Source organism: Schistocerca nitens, chromosome 6 (genome assembly GCF_023898315.1).
Source record: "Schistocerca nitens isolate TAMUIC-IGC-003100 chromosome 6, iqSchNite1.1, whole genome shotgun sequence".
NCBI classification, from domain to species: Eukaryota; Metazoa; Arthropoda; class Insecta; order Orthoptera; family Acrididae; genus Schistocerca; species Schistocerca nitens.
In genome coordinates, this window is record NC_064619.1 from 643810699 (window position 1) to 643816698 (window position 6000).

A 6000-nucleotide genomic window follows, 5' to 3' on the forward strand; every position below is an offset into this window, starting at 1 on the left:
CCATCTGGTTTCTGTACAAATTGTAAATAGCCTTTCGCTCCCTGTATTTTACCCCTGCCACCTTCAGAATTTGAAAGAGAGTATTCCAGTTAACATTGTCAAAAGCTTTCTCTAAGTCTACAAATGCTAGAAACGTAGGTTTGCCTTTTCTTAATCTTTCTTCTAAGATAAGTCGTAAGGTTAGTATTGCCTCACGTGTTCCAACATTTGTACGGAATCCAAACTGATCTTCCCCGAGGTCCGCTTCTACCAGGTTTTCCATTCGTCTGTAAAGAATTCGCGTTAGTATTTTGCAGCTGTGACTTATTAAACTGATAGTTCGGTAATTTTCACATCTGAAGGGTAATGGCATAATAAGTAACCTCTGTCAAACGCTCTGAGGTTGCTTGCCGGATATAGACTTTGATGTAGACGCAGGATCCGTTTGCTTTATTCTGCGCAGAAATTATTATGAGTTGCTTAGTATTGTCTCAGTCTAACAATACAGTCGCGACACTCACTGCTGCGAAAATTGTTACCGTCTGACAGTTGGTACGACACTAGCGCATCAAGCGGCGCAAAAGTAGCCGTAAAAGTAAAGTTCGTTTCTAATTACTGTTCTACTTAATTAGAGAAGTAGTTGATACATTTCTGAATTCCAAACAGTAGTAAATTATCAAGAAACATGAATGATCATGCAATACTTGTAAAAACAGCCCATCTACCGGATTCAGTAACATGAGCTACAACTTCATAAAGAAAAAATACTTTCGAATATGTGTGTAAATGTACCGTATCCACTGAAAACAAGACAATACAAACACATATTTGATGGATGAGAAACATAGATTCCTTTTGTTATCTGTTCTTATTATGACAGGCACTTCCCTTGACACTTAACTACTCTGCAGGGAGCCTAATGTATCGTAGAGAGTTATCACTTCACTCGACTTTCTAATACAAAATATTTTTGTAGCTGTAATTATTTTTGCTATAAAAACAAATGTGATGTTAGACTGTGGTATTGCCTTAGGACAAAAAATTATAGAATGATATGTGTTTTATTACACATACAGTTATTGTAACCATTTTTTAATCATCTCCGTATGATTATGTAGATCTCTGGCATTACGTCAAAGAAAATTTAACTTGGAAAAGTGTCATGTCTCAGATATTGGTACTCTTAGTACTAAACCAAATCAAGATCATGAGAAGATGCCCATTGATAACTTAAAACACTTATATATACACGCAGTTAATGGGAAACTGCTTTTGACAGAGCCTCCCGGCCTAGAATGTGTAAGTAAGTAAAATAATAGGCAATTGTTATTTAGTGGTAACCTGTTTTTGCTACTCTAAATTCAGTTGTTTTCTCAGTGCCAATATTCTAATCGAGCGATCAGCAGTTAGTTCACAAAATAGTTTTCTTAAATGTCTTTAGTATAATGAAGAGTCTTGAGTAGTTTAAAAGCCAGGCCCTAGGGATACAAGAAAAAAATATCAAGGCAATAAATAATCGCTGATGTTTATTTCTGCGTGTATCACTTTTTTTAACGAATACTGTGTTTCCTACGGCGTAATGCAGGAAGAAGGTATAGCAGCAGTTCAATGAGTTTTCATAATGTGTGAGTGTTACTAGTGACGAAACAATCATTTCGCTTCTAGCTATAATTGATTGATATAGTCCTGCTATTGTATTCACAGCTTGAAATTTTCCGATTCTATTATTTAACTTTTTTTTTATTCTTTGCCGTTGGTAAATTACGTACATCCTTCAACTTTGAAATTTTGCTTGAGATGTATTACGCTTTTGTGTGTGTGTACCAAGTTCAGCTTTCGTATCGCTAATTGGTTTCTGGAAAAGCTCAGCCGATTGTCGGCTGTTTTTCTTTTCTTTTTCTTTTTTTTTAAGGAGTTAAATGTTATTTCGTTATTACCCATGTTTTACTAATGTTTGAGGGACATTGCGTCATGCTGATACATTGCAAGAATTTTTCGCTTTCATAAATATATTCTCAATTCCAACTTTGAAAGTACGTGTCTAGGTTTCGAAAGAAGAACAGCAAATTCTTTTGTGCCATGAAGAACTAGCGGAAGTCTGCAAGTCAGTTTTCTGAGCGCCTTTATTCTAGTCTAGTAGTGAAGGACAGTTTCTATTCTGAGTTGGGAGAAAACAGCCGAAACGGCGGTCGAGATCCACTGCCATTAAACAGCGATTAAAAGACATGGATAAAATCATTTATACATCACTATTTTATTCATCACATTTGTCAAGAGTGATGCTAATTCATTGTCTTCTCTAGAACGAAGTAATGACTCATCATTGTCACTCTACATTTGTACGGGAACAGCATAAGATATTTATGACGTATTTTTTGTTTGGGTCATTCCATGAAAAGTGAAGTTTGTGTTACTTCTGTAGCACTTCCTGTTCCTTTGTTTAGTGGCAAATCAATACACATCGCACCATCAGACCTTCGCTGTATATAATGTCATTTTCAGGCCTATGTGTTTCTTTCTTTCATGTTAATACTTCGGTGTAAATTGTACGAATGTTCCGTCCGTAATATGGGAACAATTCTTCGGTAATATGTGTTAGCGTATTCACCTGGTATTATGTTTGATTCTGTGACTTGCATTCAGCAGGATCGACGATATATTTTTCTTTTTGATTTCCCGTATGAATTCCTTATAGCATATGTGTACAGGTACGTACGCTTTTGAGATTGACCGCTAAGTTGAAATTGGCCAATAGTGCCAGATAAAGAACGTTATTCAAATAATATACGGGTCATGACTTCTTTTAAGCGATATGTAAGTCATCAAAGTATCTCTTTTGACCACGTGTGAGATTTAACTGCACGGAACGGCAGTATGGCGCTAATATGCGAGAAAATCGTTAATGCCATCATCCCTAAGATACAATTGAACTGAAAATAGTCATTTTTAAGTCAAAATGGTATTTTGACGCTAATAGAGATCAGGAGTGTTGTTGGTAGCTGTGTTATATAGCTTAGCAGCGATGTAATTCACCCATCACATGCAATAGAGCAATTACCTTGACTGTAACCGTAATTGCGATCGATAAGAGATAAGTGGATGGTTGAGTCCTTTATTTAGTCTTTGTATCAAAATCGTTTCTTGAACCTAGCAAGGCATGTATTCTGAAAAATCAATTTTATGGGTAGATACTGAAGACTTAAGGGTAGTTAGTGTTTAACGTGAAGACTTAAGGAAGAGAAAGGAAGGGATTACTGGTAATCTCATGAAACGCTTTTAGTAAAGAAATAAGAGGCGTAGGCAAATCAATAATTTGACGAAATATGCAAACGAGGCATTTTGATTAATTGGGAACAACTTACAAGCAAATTTCAAGATATTCACACGTTAAGTATCGTAGAATAAACGAAAAATTTTAAGTTGGCCCAAAATATATCATTATGCTCAGATATTATTTCAAAAACTTTTGGCTGCAGGTAGAAACTCATACATTTCATTTGCTGAACGACACGAAGGCTCAGAAGGTGAAGCCTTAATAACACAAAGCCTTCTCGGCAGGGTTAATAATCATAATCTTTTCTGGATCGATACACACATTAAATCAAAAAACGAAATTTCTGTACAGCTGCAGCCAATAATTGCAATTACGGGTGTCGTTTTTATGTTTCATCCAATATTTTCAGGCAGTTGCAGGAACGTAATTTACAGTCACAGACGGCTAGACGAATAACTTTTAGCGTTGTGTCCTCCTATAGCTTAGCGAATAGGAGTAGTAAATTTTACTGTCATTCATCATTATTCATGAAGTTAAGGAAATCGACTGGTTGTACATGTACCCAACACTTAATGGTTCAGATGGCTCTGAGCACTATGGGACTTAACTTCTGAGGTCATCAGTCCCCTAGAACTTAGAACCACTTAAACCTAACTAACCTAAGGACATCACACACATCCATGCCCGAGGCAGGATTCTAATCTGCGACTGTAGCGGTCGCGCGGTTCCAGACTGTGGCGCCTAGAACCGCTCGGCCACACCGGCCGGCCTACACTTAATAATCCATAGTTTTTAAGGAACGTCATACGGATGCAGCCCAGTGTAACCCAAGCTCGTAACGGACGAAAACAGTGTTCTAGTTTGGAATATTCTGTAAGAGCTACAGAAAGCAGGACCGATCTCCTGCCCTATCCTGCAGAGGCAAAATGCCAGTTGACTGTCTCTTCTCTCTGTCAATAGTGCATCCTCGTTTTAATAGCGCTGATAGCAATCGTATTTTTTATTTCGGTTTTGCTCGAGTTTGTGTGACTGGAGGATAAGCAATGCCGAGTACTTCCCGTATAAAAATAGAAACAATGTTCCTCGTAAGAGGAGCTATGACTCCTGAGGAAATACGAAAGATTAGGGTTTATCGTCCCGTCGATGACGAGTTCTTCAGACGGAGCAGAAGCTCGAATTAAGAAACGGTAGCCGGCCGAAGTGGCCGTGCGGTTAAAGGCGCTGCAGTCTGGAACCGCAAGACCGCTACGGTCGCAGGTTCGAATCCTGCCTCGGGCATGGGTGTTTGTGATGTCCTTAGGTTAGTTAGGTTTAACTAGTTCTAAGTTCTAGGGGACTAATGACCTCAGCAGTTGAGTCCCATAGTGCTCAGAGCCATTTGAACCATTTTTTAAGAAACGGTGGGGAAGAAACAATACCAGCATTGGCCTTAAGCGATTTAGGGAAATCGCGGGAAACCAAAATCTGGATGACAGAATAGGGTTTTCAACAACCGTCATCCCAAGCTCGAGTTTACGCCAGCTCGCTCGGTATGAGGAAGTATCCGATAAAAGATAAAAAGATATACAAAGGTCCAATTGTATCATGACAAAATTCCAGTATATTCGAAGACTGGAAACCGGTGTCAATTGAAGACAAATCCTAAACTGTATGCTCACTTCCCTAAACGTAAAAATAATCGGATTTAGACTATGCTGAGTTAATACCAGGATAGCAACTTGTGTAAATCAGTGTGGTATAGGAAACAGCCAGAGTTGTGAAATTTAGTTCTTTTTATTTATGACCGGTTTTGGGTATCAGAACCTATTCTCAAATCTTCCAAAATTTAGTTCCTTTTATTTCATTGATGACTTGTTTTGAGTATCAGAACCCATCCGCAAATCTTCCAAACAGAAATTGTTTATTCCGTGATATCACGCAAACGTACAGAAAGTTTGTCATGCCAATGGTCACTGAAAAGTTTGATGTAGGCACAAATATGTACAATATTAACATGGTGTGCATACCATCGCGGAATATAATATCTTTTCTGTTTGAATGGTATGAAACTGGGTTCTGATACACGAAACCGGTCAACAGTTAATTAAAAAAGAACAGAATTTCACAACTTTGGCTGTATTCTACATCAAACTGGTAAAAATAATTACTATTTTATGTATTTATATTTTTATTTACAGATTTCTGGTTTCATGACCATACAATCAACCATAATTTAGACGTATTAGTAACAACTGTTAGTTTTGACTGTTATCTATGAACAACAATTAACTCTGTTCGTAGGAAAAATTCATGAAATTGGAATGTATCATTATGCTCAGCTATGCACAAATACGACACAAGCAGTATGATTTTCAACTAGAAAAAACTTATACACAACACTCTTCTCAAGGAATTTCAGGACTTTTTTTAAAATTTCAGGGTATTCTGTGTGCTAAACTAACAATAGAATTTCATTGGGCTTTATGAAACGAAAATTTTAAAATACTGAATATTTCAAAGTATGTTAATTACATGAATATTAGTCCATTTAAATTCTTGGTGTTTTATTTTATTTTTTTGAACTTTGAGCAGCCTTCCTGAATATGATATGTTTCATGTATTCGTCTTCTTCACATGTACAGATGGTGTTGCCGACCAGTCTCAGACGATATAAGTGTTTTTTAAAAAGACCGTGATTGAATTTCATTCTCACAGTAAGTGGTTCATACAACAATGACTTGTCGGGATCAAATGGTGTATCGCTCTAT